Below are 15,054 nucleotides of genomic sequence, written 5' to 3'. Positions count from 1 at the left end.
CAAGCTCCGTCCCTAACTACATGGTGAGGAGAGGGTCCAGCCCAGCCCTCTGTGATGCTGCCAGTGGGAGACTATGCTTCTGTGCATGTGTGAAAATATATACCAGGGATGCGAATCATACAGAGGGGCGAAGTTACCACTCACCATGCCTGCTAGGAAACTGAAGTTACATCATGAGGCAGATGATGGCCAGAAAGAAGCACTTTGTTCTCACATATAAAACCCATTAGCTACAAATGATAGAAGAGAAAATGTGCAAATCTTGTTCATATTTGCAAGATATGAGAGAGCCCAATTATCATGCTGGGAGAGCACAATTATAATGGGGGGTGGTGGATAAATTGCTTCTGGGGGGCACATTCAGCCCACAGGCCATATATTTGACACCACTGGAGACCACAGAAGGAGTGGCAGGTGCATGTGGCCCTGTGAAGTTTCTCTGCCCTCAGCCTGTGCCTTCTGCATCTATTGCCTGTGCTCACTGTCTGTTCACCTGCTGTTCCCTCACAGCTTCTGCCTCCTGTTTCGCACCAGCTCCGGCTCCTTTGCTCCTACGGCTCCAGCTGACTCAACTTCCGTTAGTCAGTCCCATCCTCCCTTCATTCTGGCAGAAGTAAGAGAATCAGAGAGGGGCTTGGGCACCTGCTCCCCCTTGGTGTCTGTGATAATTCTTTCCCAGAGAAAAGGGCTGGGCAGGGATAGCTGGACCAGACTCAGCACCTGATGCCAGATCTGCCATCGCTGTCCCCACCCAAAATCTCAGTCCTTTACTTACTGCAGTTCATCCCATGCAATCCTTTTAGTTCAAAAAGGATGTGTGGCACTCCCATTGCATGTTGCACTTCCTGCTGTTTTCATTAAAGGAATCATAAAGAAAGAGCCAGGTCAATTGCTGCTTACCACCCCTGATGTTAATCCTCCTTTACAGATCCCTTAGCATATCAACAGCTTAAAGCAGGGGTCTCCAAACTTTTTGGCCAGAGGGCCCCATCAAATGTCTGGCACGGTTTTGAGGGCCGAAAAAAACATTTAAATATAAAATTTATATAAATAAATTAGAGATGGAAATTAGATGTGTGACTATTCATTCAACCTTTCTGGCCCTTAGAACACCTTCCAGATGTAACCAGAGCATAGTTCCAGACATGTTTGCAAAGTGGGCCAGGGACTTTCAGGGAACAAGAGGCGGGCCACGGGCCTGATAGAGGCTCACCTTGGGCCGCATCTGGCCCCCGGGCTGAGGTTTGGAGACCCCCTGGCTTAAAGCATTGGCATTAATGTTGCCCAAGACTGTGATCCCCAAACTAGTGGGTCACAATCCATCAGAGGAACCAGAAAGTGGACATTTCTCCTTAAGGGGTGTGGCCAAGAAACGGGTGACCTGACAGAGCTGGAGCTGTGCCAAAATTGGAAGTTTTCACATGAAAAACCAGAAGTGGGCTCCAATCACTTATCAGAGGGATTTGGAGCAGTGGGAAGGCCTGCAGAGGGGGTTGCAAGCCTCCCGGACCTCTGGAGGTCAGTGTGACCCCCCAGGAAAGTTAAAATATCCCTTGCTCCAGGCACCAGGATTGCAGCAGTGACATCAGGGCTTCCTTCCCCCCTCCCCCCGCAATACTTACCACGGTTCGAAAGTCCAAGTAGCACATTGGGAACCACTGCTCTAGAAGTTTGGCTTCACCAAAGCAATGTTGGCTTCCAGCTAGCGGGGCAAGGCTGTGGCACAACATTTGTGCAACACTCTCTCCTTTAAGACTGGTTTTTCTACTTGTTTAAATTAAACCTATACTTAACCCAGGTTAAACCTAATCTAAGTTAGAACATAACCTAAACAGGTCAGTAAATTGGGACACAGGATCTAGAGAGCAATAAATAATTAAACAAACCCAAATAAAAACTAGCTTGAGGTTACAAAAACAGTCCAGCCTAAGAGAACAGAACTAGGAGGGAAAGGACCTAGGAAGGGCCAATTCCCAACCCATTAAGAGCCCCATTAGGCTAATCCAAGCAGTCCATTCAGGAGGCTGCAGAGTAGGTCACGCCCATCAGCAGCCATTTGCCTTCCTGAGCTTTTGTAAACTCACCTGGGAAGGCCAGCCCCCTTTCAATCAGGAAGGAAGGAGGGGGGAGGAGCCAGCCAGGAGTATAAAGCTAGGCAGGCCATCGCGTGAGGCTCTCTGCAGACGCGTGTGGCCTCTGGGAACCCAATGCCTCGGGAACTAAGTGCCAGGTAAGGCACGAGAGTTTAGCATCTGGGCGAGTTCAGCAGCAGGGCAAGGAGGCTAGGGCCCCAGACACTGCCCTTCCTCTTCCCTAGAGAAAAGGGCTGCTATCCAGTGTACGGTTTTTAAAAGGACCCCTAAATAAAACAACAACAACAACAACAACAAAAAAGCTATGCAGTCAGACAGCCAGCAGCAGGGTGGGGGCTATCCAGTGTTCTGCATCGAGTGCCACATGTATGATTATATGCCTCTGGGGCATAAGTCATGGGTGTGTCCTCGATGCAAGGAGCTCCAGGCTCTCAGGGAACGCGTCCGCTCCCTTGAAGCCTTGGTGGCCGACCTGGAGAAGCGCAGGCAGCCAGAGGAGGACCGTGGGGAGACTTCTGGGGACGATCAGGCTTCGTCCCAACCTCAGGCGTGCAGCTCCTCGGCTGCCCGGGTGGGAAGTCTCGGGACTGGAGGACGTCATCCTGGAGAGGAGGGAAACAATCCCCTAGGGGGGACCCCTTCTCCAGGGGATGGGCCCGTATCTGAACGCACTCGGGATACTCCTCGGCGGGAGGGGGGTCGGGGGCTTCTTGTAGTGGGGGATTCAATTATTAGAAATATAGAGAGGGGGGTTTGCGACGGATGTGAGGACCGCATGGTGACTTGCCTGCCTGGTGCGAAGGTTGCGGACATCACTTCTCGTCTAGACAGGCTAGTAGACAGTGCTGGGGGAGAGGTAGCGGCTGTGGTGCATGTCGGCACCAACGATGTGGGCAAGTGTAGCTGGGAGGTCCTGGAGGCCAAATTTAGGCTTTTAGGCAGGAAGCTGAAAGCCAGGACCTCAAAAGTAGCGTTCTCTGAAGTGCTACCTGTTCCACGCGCAGGGCCAGCTAGGCAGGCGGAGATCAGGGGTCTCAATGCGTGGATGAGACGGTGGTGTAGGGAGGAGGGGTTTAGATTCGTTAGGCACTGGGGAACGTTTTGGGACAAGCGGGGCCTGTACAAGAGGGACGGGCTCCATTTGAACCAGAATGGAACCAGACTGCTGGCGCATAACATTAAAAAGGTGGCAGAGCAGCTTTTAAACTGATCCCTGGGGGAAGGCCGACAGGAGCCGAGGGGCATCCGGTTCGGGACTCCTCATCCCTATGGGATGAGGATGGGGAGGTTAGAGAACAACAAGACAAAGGCAGGGTAGGAGAAGAAATTGGGAAAGGTAGGGTGATGGGATGTGATAGACGGTTTGGCACAATGAGAGGATGCGGGGACAAAGGAGCGAATAAGCAGCCCATCCTGGGGCATTCCGTGTATAAATGCTTTTATGCGAATGCCCGAAGTCTACGAGCAAAGGTGGGAGAACTGGAATGTCTGGTGACAAGGGAAAATATTGACATAGTGGGCATAACGGAAACCTGGTGGAATGCGGAGAATCAGTGGGATACAGCAATCCCGGGCTATAAACTCTACAGGAGGGACAGGCAGGGGCGTGTTGGAGGTGGGGTGGCCCTTTATGTTAAGGAAGGGATAGAATCCAGCAAAGTAGAGATTGAAGGTGGGTCCGACTCCACCGTAGAATCTCTGTGGGTTAAATTACCAGGCTTGTGCAGCGATGTAATACTGGGGGCGTGCTATCGTCCTCCAGACCAGAAATCTGATGGGGACCTTGAAATGAGGAAACAGATTAGGGAGGTGACAAGGAAGGACAGGGTTGTAATCATGGGGGACTTCAATTATCCTCATATTGACTGGGTCAATTTGTGTTCTGGACACGATAAGGAAACCGGATTTCTTGACGTGCTAAATGACTGTGGCTTAGATCAGCTAGTCACGGAGCCCACCAGAGGACAGGTGACTCTGGATTTAATTTTGTGCGGTACGCAGGACCTGGTTAGAGATGTAAACGTTACTGAGCCATTGGGGAACAGTGATCATGCTGCGATCCGTTTTGACGTGCATGTTGGGGGAAGAATACCAGGCAAATCTCTAACAAAAACCCTTGACTTCCGACGGGCAGACTTCCCTCAAATGAGGAGGCTGGTTAGAAGGAGGTTGAAAGGGAGGGTAAAAAGAGTCCAGTCTCTCCAGAGTGCATGGAGGCTGCTTAAAACAACAGTAATAGAGGCCCAGCAGAGGTGTATACCGCAAAGAAAGAAGGGTTCCACTAAATCCAGGAGAGTGCCCGCATGGCTAACCAGCCAAGTTAGAGAGGCTGTGAAGGGCAAGGAAGCTTCCTTCCGTAAATGGAAGTCTTGCCCTAATGAAGAGAATAAAAAGGAACATAAACTGTGGCAAAAGAAATGTAAGAAGGTGATAGGGGAGGCCAAGCGAGACTATGAGGAACGCATGGCCAGCAACATTAAGGGGAATAATAAAAGCTTCTTCAAATATGTTAGAAGCAGGAAACCCGCTAGAGAAGCGGTTGGCCCTCTGGATGGTGAGGGAGGGAAAGGGGAGATAAAAGGAGACTTAGAGATGGCAGAGAAATTAAATGAGTTCTTTGCATCTGTCTTCACGGCAGAAGACCTTGGGCAGATACCGCTGCCCGAACGGCCCCTCCTAACCGAGGAGTTAAGTCAGATAGAGGTTAAAAGAGAAGATGTTTCAGACCTCATTGATAAATTAAAGATCAATAAGTCACCGGGCCCTGATGGCATCCACCCAAGGGTTATTAAGGAATTGAAGAATGAAGTTGCAGATCTCTTGACTAAGGTATGCAACTTGTCCCTCAAAACGGCCACAGTGCCAGAAGATTGGAGGATAGCAAATGTCACGCCTATTTTTAAAAAGGGAAAGAGGGGGGACCCAGGAAACTATAGGCCGGTCAGCCTAACATCCATACCGGGTAAGATGGTGGAATGCCTCATCAAAGATAGGATCTCAAAACACATAGACGAACAGGCCTTGCTGAGGGAGAGTCAGCATGGCTTCTGTAAGGGTAAGTCTTGCCTCACAAACCTTATAGAATTCTTTGAAAAGGTCAACAGGCATGTGGATGCGGGAGAACCCGTGGACATTATATATCTGGACTTTCAGAAGGCGTTTGACACGGTCCCTCACCAAAGGCTACTGAAAAAACTCCACAGTCAGGGAATTAGAGGACAGGTCCTCTCGTGGATTGAGAACTGGTTGGAGGCCAGGAAGCAGAGAGTGGGTGTCAATGGGCAATTTTCACAATGGAGAGAGGTGAAAAGCGGTGTGCCCCAAGGATCTGTCCTGGGACCGGTGCTTTTCAACCTCTTCATAAATGACCTGGAGACAGGGTTGAGCAGTGAAGTGGCTAAGTTTGCAGACGACACCAAACTTTTCCGAGTGGTAAAGACCAGAAGTGATTGTGAGGAGCTCCAGAAGGATCTCTCCAGACTGGCAGAATGGGCAGCAAAATGGCAGATGCGCTTCAATGTCAGTAAGTGTAAAGTCATGCACATTGGGGCAAAAAATCAAAACTTTAGATATAGGCTGATGGGTTCTGAGCTGTCTGTGACAGATCAGGAGAGAGATCTTGGGGTGGTGGTGGACAGGTCGATGAAAGTGTCGACCCAATGTGCGGTGGCAGTGAAGAAGGCCAATTCTATGCTTGGGATCATTAGGAAGGGTATTGAGAACAAAACGGTTAGTATTATAATGCCGTTGTACAAATCGATGGTAAGGCCACACCTGGAGTATTGTGTCCAGTTCTGGTCGCCGCATCTCAAAAAAGACATAGTGGAAATGGAAAAGGTGCAAAAGAGAGCGACTAAGATGATTATGGGGCTGGGGCACCTTCCTTATGAGGAAAGGCTACGGCGTTTGGGCCTCTTCAGCCTAGAAAAGAGACGCTTGAGGGGGGACATGATTGAGACATACAAAATTATGCAGGGGATGGACAGAGTGGATAGGGAGATGCTCTTTACACTCTCACATAATACCAGAACCAGGGGACATCCACTAAAATTGAGTGTTGGGCGGGTTAGGACAGACAAAAGAAAATATTTCTTTACTCAGCGCGTGGTCAGTCTGTGGAACTCCTTGCCACAGGATGTGGTGCTGGCGTCTAGCCTAGATGCCTTTAAAAGGGGATTGGACGAGTTTCTGGAGGAAAAATCCATTATGGGGTACAAGCCATGATGTGTATGCGCAACCTCCTGATTTTAGGAATGGGTTAAGTCAGAATGCCAGATGTAGGGGAGAGCACCAGGATGAGGTCTCTTGTTATCTGGTGTGCTCCCTGGGGCATTTGGTGGGCCGCTGTGAGATACAGGAAGCTGGACTAGATGGGCCTATGGCCTGATCCAGTGGGGCTGTTCTTATGTTCTTATGTTCTTATGTAAGACAATGTAGCACCTTCAGTATCATTTACAGAGCTCACTAAGGTATTCCCAGACCATTAGAAGGAAGGTAAAGTTTTCCTTTCCTACACTGCTGTATTTGTTTCAGAGGTGAAATTTATTTGAGATTTATTTGAAATTTATTTATTTATTTGAGGTATTGAGAACAAAACGGCTAATTATTATTATTAACAGTATTTATATACCGCTTTTCAACTAGAAGTTCACAAAGCGGTTTACAGAGAAAAAACAAATAACTAAATGGCTCCCTGTCCCAAAAGGGCTCACAATCTAAAAATATGCAAATGAATACCAGCAGACAGCCACTAGAACAGACACTAGAACAGGGGGAGGTGGGCCAGTTACTCTCCCCCTGCTAAAAAAAGGAGCACCCACTTGAAAAAGTGCCTCTTACCCAATTAGCAGGGGTAATATTATAATGCCGTTGTACAAATCTATGGTAAGGCCACACCTGGAGTATTGTGTCCAGTTCTGGTCGCCGCATCTCAAAAAAGACATAGTGGAAATGGAAAAGGCGCAAAAGAGAGCAACTAAGATTATTGCGGAGCTGGGGCACCTTCCTTATGAGGAAAGGCTACGGCATTTGGGCCTCTTCAGCCTAGAAAAGAGACGCCTGAGGGGGGACATGATTGAGACATACAAAATTATGCAGGGGATGGAGAGAGGGATGTTCTTGTTCCTCTCACACAGCACCAGAACCAAGGGACATCCACTAAAATTGAGTGTTGGGAGAGTTAGGACAGACAAAAGAAAATATTTCTTTACCCAGTGTGTAATTACTCTGTGGAATGTCTTGGCACCGGATGTGGTGATGGTGCCTGGCATAGATGCCTTTAAAAGAGGATTGGACAGATTTCTGGAGGAACTGTCCATCACAGGTGATCCCGAATGGGCACACTGTTAGTTTGGATTTTGGAGCGGCGAACAACAGACAGGAGAATTCAGAGGACTTCTGACAGCAACTGTTACCCTGCACATGCCCAATTTTATCTGATCTTGGAAGCTAAGCAGGGTCAGGCCTGGTTAGCATTTGGATGGGAGACTGCCTGGGAATACTGGGTGCTGTAGGCTTATACCATAGTCTTTCGAGACTGAAGGTTGCCAACCATTTTTTTTTTTTACAAAAGTAAACGTTTACTCGTTTGCAAATGGGACCCCCACACACACAGGTGGAGGACCCCGAAGAGTTACAATGATGCAGGTTTTATAGGGCATTCTAGATAGGGGAGGGGTAACAAGAGCACACAAAAAGAGAAAAACATCCATGGGAAGAATAACAGACAAACAGGCAGAAAAACAACATTTGGCATTTGTTATCAGTTCAGGATGTTGATTTGAGAAGGGCAATTCAATGTGCATCGACAATTTGTTTACAGAGATATCCATTACAGAGGATCTATTACTCTATCTCATCCCTTTACCCTAACCCTTTCATCCTTATTTGTTTATTGCTATTGTTTATTGCTTTCTTTTCACCTTGGGGGCCTATAATAGGTTTATCCTGCAGCCAGCTTGTTTTCTGAGAAGGATATCAGATGCTGGCTGGTAACATTCTTGGACAAGGGTCAGAGAGGGACACACAAAGGATTTGGGCCTTGTGGGTATTTCAGTATTGTGAGCTGGGCATTTTGGGACACAGGTTACAAGCCATGATGGGTATGTGCAACCTCCTGGTTTTAGAAATAGGCTACCTCAGAAGGCCAGGTGGCAACAAGATACAGGTATCTTGTTGTCTTGTGTGTTTCCTAGTGGTGTTCAGGAAGGGGGGACAGAGGGAGCAAAAGCTCCAAGGCACCACATGAGAGGGGTGGCAAAATCACTCCCCCCCCCAGTTGTGCATCGTCCCATCTCCAGTGCTGCCACCCACCCTCCTCCATTAAAAAAAAAATAGTGGAGGAGGGCGAGCAGCCCTCAGAGAGGCTCAAAAAAGCACCAAGGGTGGCCATGAATGCATCCACTTGGAGTCATAAGAACATAAGAACAGCCCCACTGGATCAGGCCATAGGCCCATCTAGTCCAGCTTCCTGTATCTCACAGCGGCCCACCAAATGCCCCAGGGAGCACACCAGATAACAAAAGACCTCATCCTGGTGCCCTCCCTTGCATCTGGCATTCTGACATAACCCATTTCTAAAATCAGGAGGTTGCGCATACACATCATGGCTTGTACCCCATAATGGATTTTTCCTCCAGAAACTTGTCCAATCCTCCTTTAAAGGCATCCAGGCTAGACGCCATCACCACATCCTGTGGCAAGGAGTTCCACAGACCGACCACACGCTGAGTAAAGAAATATTTTCTTTTGTCTGTCCTAACCCGCCCAACACTCAATTTTAGTGGATGTCCCCTGGTTCTGGTGTTATGTGAGAGTGTAAAGAGCATCTCCCTATCCACTCTGTCCATCCCCTGCATAATTTTGTATGTCTCAATCATGTCCCCCCTCAGGCGTCTCTTTTCTAGGCTGAAGAGGCCCAAACGCCGTAGTCTTTCCTCATAAGGAAGGTGCCCCAGCCCGTAATCATCTTAGTTGCTCTCTTTTGCACCTTTTCCATTTCCACTATGTCTTTTTTGAGATGCTGCGACCAGAACTGGACACAATACTCCAGGTGTGGCCTTACCATAGATTTGTACAACGGCATTATAATACTAGCTGTTTTGTTCTCAATACCTTTCCTAATGAGTCCTGGAACGTGCTGAAATCCCTAGCATGAATGCACCGCTGAAACAGAGACGCCTGCTTTGGCTCGGTCATGTCGTGAGAATGGATGATGGCTGGATCCCAAAGGATCTCCTCTATGGAGAACTCGTGCAAGGAAAGTGCCCTACAGGTAGACCACAGCTGCAATACAAGGACATCTGCAAGAGGGATCTGAAGGCCTTAGGAGTGGACCTCAACAGGTAGGAAACCCTGGCCTCTGAGTGGCCTGCTTGGAGGCAGGCTGTGCAGCATGGCCTTTCCCAGTTTGAAGAGACACTTTGCCAACAGTCTGAGGCAAAGAGGCAAAGAAGGAAGGCCCATAGCCAGGGAGACAGACCAGGGACAGACTGCACTTGCTCCCAGTGTGGAAGGGATTGTCATTCCTGGATTGGCCTCTTCAGCCACACTAGATGCTGTTCCAGAACCACCTTTCAGAGCGCGATACCAGAGTCTTTCGAGACTGAAGGTTGCCAACAACATAAGGAGCCTTTCTGCATCACTCCAGGGTCCGCCCCCCCTTCACTATTTTTCAAAAGCAGAGGAGGGCGGGTGGCTGGGAGAGGCTCTGAGAGTGGCTGTGATCACACAGCCATTGTTGGAGCCTTTCTGAAACTCCTGCCCATGCTCCTTCACTTAAATAGGGGGAAAGAGGGGGCGGTCTTGAGGAGGAGTGAGGAAGAGGAGCCTGTCCTCCTCCTTCCCCCTATTTAAAGTGCAGGAATGCAGACGGGAGTTTCCGAAAGGCTCCAACAGTGGCTGCTCAGCCACTGTTGGAGCCCTTCTGCGCCTCTATGGCCCCCCTTTTCTTCCCCCTTTAATAACAGGGGAAGAAGGAAGAAGGCCAGAGCAGCATGGAACTGTGCCAAGAGTGGCTATACTCACAGCCATTCTTGGTGCAATTTGAGAAGTTATTACAGTGATGTGATTACGTCACCATGTTTACTCCAAGGGGAGTGGCATCTGTTCCCCTCTGCCCCCAGCAGTGCTGCAGCCAGGACCGCCAGTGGTGCTCCTGAAGGCATTTGGTGGGTCATTCTGAGTTACAGGAAGCCGGACTAGATGGCATGATCCAGCAGGGCTCTTCTTATGTTGTTATGTGCAAGTTGTTTTTTTTTTAAAGAAACAGGATGGAAACTAAAAACATTTTGTGCTATTTTTAGTGGTCCGTATAAGACCACTAAAATCACCTTGTGCACCTGCTGAGTGGAAAGACAGGACTGTCAATCTCTTTTCCTTTTCGCAGGTCAAATTCCTACCCTTCAAGCAGTTGTACTGCTGTGCCTTTAAGAATAACTTGTCCTACAACATTCAGCTGCTGAAGCTTTTCCTGCAATCAATCTGATCACCTGCACATTGCCACTAACTGCTTTGGCCCCATCCTCAACTCCTCCAGTGACAGCCAGGATTTGGACTAGAGGGAGATGAGCTGGGCAAATCGCTGACACCTGTACCAGTTGATGCAGTACAGGGCTCAGGCCCTGACAGTGAGCATAGACAACGAGAGAGCTTAGAAACCTTAACCTGACGCTCCAGAGATGGACCCTCCTGAACTGGACTCATCTGAGGGGTCAAACCCTGACATGCTGGGAACCTCTTGCCTTTCACTGCTTTCCTGCCAATGCAAGGAACATGTCAAGAGAGAAGAGCTCAAGAAGAAGCACCCAATACCAGAACTGCTCTTTTAAGCATCTTCATTCTGTAGCAATGGGGTGGATACTGAGAGAAGGGTAAAAAGAGCTTGGATGGAGCTCTCTGAGGCTCTACTGCTCCAACCCCCTCCCCTCTTGAGTGTGTCACATGATCCTTCTTGAGTCACTGTGTGAGGTTGAGATAGGATACTGATGGAGACACTGCTATAGACACCGCTGTAGGGATGGGCTGCAAAGTTGGCAATCTTTCCCAAGAATCATCTAGCCCAGCATTCTATTACCAACAATGGCCAGAGATCTCTGGAACAATCCAAAGGAAGAACTACAGTTTGGCAGTGGTGGCCATTGAATCCTAGCCCCTTTTCCAGACCCAATCCCACAGCACAGTTCCACACAGACCTCTGCAAGAAAATTTGCTAGCACAGATCCAAGTAGAGCCCTCCAAACTGTGGAGGCTTACCCCCTGGTAGGAGAACAAAAGTTCTCTTACCCAGAGGAAACCTCTACAACTCCCCCCCCCCCCAAGGATATAGCATCAGCCATTTTGGCACTGCTGCATTGGTGGAAGGAAAGAATAGGATTGGGCCGTAAGTCCCATTGAACTCAATGGTTTATTTCTGAATGTACATGCCTAGGATTGTGCTGTTATACAATTACATAAAAGTCTCATTAGGAAGGAAACCAAAATATGATAAAATCCCTAGACAGAATGATTTGAATTAAAGATTTTATGGGAGGAAAAAGCTCGTTGTACATCCTAAAGACATCCAGTTCTGTATCCTGCTAAAATATGAACTTCTTAGGCTTCTGTCAACTTTTCTGGGCAACAGCTGTGTCATTTTTAAATATTCTGTACAACATCTAGCACAGGGGTATCATATGAAAGGCCCGCAGGCCCAATGTGGCCCCTGGAAGCTATTTATTTGGCCCTCAGGCTCTCCCAGCACCACCATCAACTGTTCTCAGCTGCTAAGCTGTGCTGAGATGACACTGCTGAAAGTGCAGCCAGCATGATAATTGGGGGTCTCCCAATGTATTGTACTTTCTCTTCTGTCATTTGCAGCTAATGAGTTCCTAAGTGAGAAAAAGTCCTTATTTCTGGTCATGACCTGCTTAATGCCATCACTTCCCGCTTTATGACATCACTTCAGGTCCACAGCAGGCATCATAAATGCTATTTGGCCCGCTGTATGAAACACGTTTGACACCCCTGACCTAGCACATATGTGGTACTGTTGGAAGCAACAGCCAATACCAGTGGCAACTAATATTGGCATTACCTGGATCTTTCTTAAATTTTTGCAAAGGCCAAAATGAAAGAGCTGCATCAAGGCACATTGCAATCTCTTCAGGAGGGGAGGAACACTTTTAAGGCATAGCAAGTGCAGGTTCGGAAAAATTACTTAAGTGAAAGGATGGCAAAGATACTATTAGGGGGGTGTTGCTATATAAGACCTGAATGTACTTACTGAATCCTGGGAGGCAAACGGTAGAGCAAGAAATGTTGGGGGGGGGAACATCCTCTTTTTCTTGTTACCCCTTGGAATCACCCATGAGGCACACCTAAACATTCAATTATCGGATTTTTACTTAAAATTATACTACAGATAATCACCATGTTTTATAATTAAATTCATAGTCACTTAACAGTCCAATCACAGTTTAGTTCAAAAACAAAACAAAACACATGAATTTGAATAAAGCTGCTAAAATCCTGTTTTATTGGACAAAGATAAAATATGGCACATGTTTTCTTTCCAGAAAGCACCTCATAAGCATGCTTGCATATTTGTTCTTCCCCCAAATATCACGGTCGATCTCTTCATGCAGCTTCTGCTGCTCCTGGTGAATGATGATGGGAAATCTCTCACATATACAGTCCAGAGTCTCTTCTCGTCTGCCGCCAGAGGATCTTTCATCAGCTCAGAAGAAGAGCAATGGTCCTTCCAGGCATCCCATAAATGCCATGATCGTTTGGGAATGAAAAGCAGTAGAGGAGAAACTGATGTCTTCGAAAGTGGTAGATCTACAGGATTGTCTTGACACATTAAGGCAGCAAACTATTTTAGGCTCTCAGGTTTCCGGATTTGTTTTGGGGCAAGGCGTGTTACTCTCCCTGTCGGAGTGCACCCCGGGAGGAGGGGAGCGGTGTTTCTCTAAGCACACTGGCTGCTGGCAGCAGTGGCAGTGGCAGTGGCAGCAGTGGTGGTACCAGCGGTGGCTTCGGTGGCTTTGGCTGTGTGCTTGCCCAGCAACTTTGCAATTGCATCATTCAGGGCAGTTTTTATATCAGTGCAGCTGACGTCAGAGGACCCGCTCTTCTGTTCCAAGCTCTTGACCTCAGCCACCACCTGCTTGTACAAGCGTATCAACATGGTCTTCACCAGATGCCTGGCCTTGGCCTCCATGCGCACCTTGGGCATCTGCCGCAACATCTTGGACGCAAATTGCTTAGATGAGCAAGTCTTCAGCCGACCAGCGCTCACTGCCTTGGCTTTGTGCTCTTGGCGGGACAAAGGCTTCTTCTGTTTGTGAGATTGAAGCTTTCTCTGCTTTTGTCTGGCCTGCCGATGGTTCTTCTGGGGTTGCTTTCTCTTCCCAGCCTTGCCTTTCTTCTTGCCTTGCTGTTTGGCAGCCATCCTTCTGTGCTCTTGCCTTCAAATGTCACCAGACTCCTGCCAGGGGTGGTCAGTTATAGGCAATGGCATGCAAATGAAGAGGCAGCTTGGAGGCTGCTGATTGGGCAGCACCAGTCTGCAGAGCGCCAAGGAGCCATTGTGACACTGAATGTGACTATGACCTACTCTTGGCCATCATCCAGTTCATTTATCTAGAATATTTATACACCACTTTGCAATGAAAGCACCCTACACTGTAAAACTGGGCAACAATTGAAACATAAAACACATTCTACTTTATTTTACATCCTAAAGCTATATTTTACTTCGGTTTTCATGCAGTTTATCTTTTGTTCACATTTCTAATGTCTTGTAGGTCTCACTGGGAGGATGGTATCAACTAGTCCTATTTCTGCCCCTTGTGTTTTTCATGTTGTGATGAAAATCAGCAATCATGGTTTTCCTTGGCATACAAATGAGAGAAATAACAGGTTTCATTAAATTAAAACCTGGTTATCATCTATTCCAGGAACATATTTTCTACCCAAACTTAAGATGTGAAACCATTAGTAGATGGGTGTCTGTAGAACAGAATGCACATTCTGCTGGCAGTTGGCATTGCAAGAGGGGCAGGGGCAGGCTACCCCCTGGTGATGCTTGGGGATGCCTCCCTTAGGCAACCTTTGCGCCCAGCCGCTTTATGCCCTACCTGCAAATCATGTATTTGCTGCTCACCGGGCAAGAACACAAAATGAATGGGGCTGAAGCAGCTGAGAATCACTGAAGGGAGGAGACCTAGAGGTGGACTTTCGCATTTAAACCAGTGTGAAAGCCTGGGAGGTTGGGGGCGATGTGGGTTGTGTCTAAGATTGTATCCTAAGAAAATAAATTCTGACTAAGATCAGATAAATTAGTCCTGACCAGCTCCCATTAATGTCCAGAGTTCTGACTTTGTTATGATACAAACCATGTCATTTCACACAGCAGCCACAATAGAGATGAGTGAAATACCTGGGAGAAGCATTTCATTTTTGCAGGAATAAAACATGGACATTTGAGGGGGGGGGGGCAGAAAATGTGATATCCGCATAATGAACGAGAGGACAAAAATTCTGCTCATCAATGGAGAAATGAACACACCTATTTCATACACAAAAAATAAAATGATTTCACACTAAAAAAGGATTTAACCCAGCCTTACCCATGTCATGCAGGATCAAAAGAAACCACTGACCCCCAACTGAGTTTAAGGCTTTTATTATGAAGAATGGAACCTGAACCAAATACAAACAACCTTGTTCCAAATTCCCTGATTGAGTGAGGATCTGAGGCAGGCACTAGGCAGGCAAGAGGCAGCAGGACTTGAGGCAAAGGCTTGATGTTTGTTTCCTGGATCTCTGAGGCTCTCACAGGGGCTCCTTGCTACAACTCTCTCCTCAGCTCTCTGCTCCGCTCAGCAGCTTGGTCTCTCCCTCAGCTCACTCTTTCCTGTAACTCTTTCTCTGGTCAGCTTCCCTGGTGGTCCTCTTCCTCTGTAGAGCTTGCTCTCCA

This window comes from Tiliqua scincoides, chromosome 2 (assembly GCF_035046505.1).
Source record: "Tiliqua scincoides isolate rTilSci1 chromosome 2, rTilSci1.hap2, whole genome shotgun sequence".
Taxonomy (NCBI): domain Eukaryota; kingdom Metazoa; phylum Chordata; class Lepidosauria; order Squamata; family Scincidae; genus Tiliqua; species Tiliqua scincoides.
Note: the sequence above shows the minus strand (reverse complement) of the source record.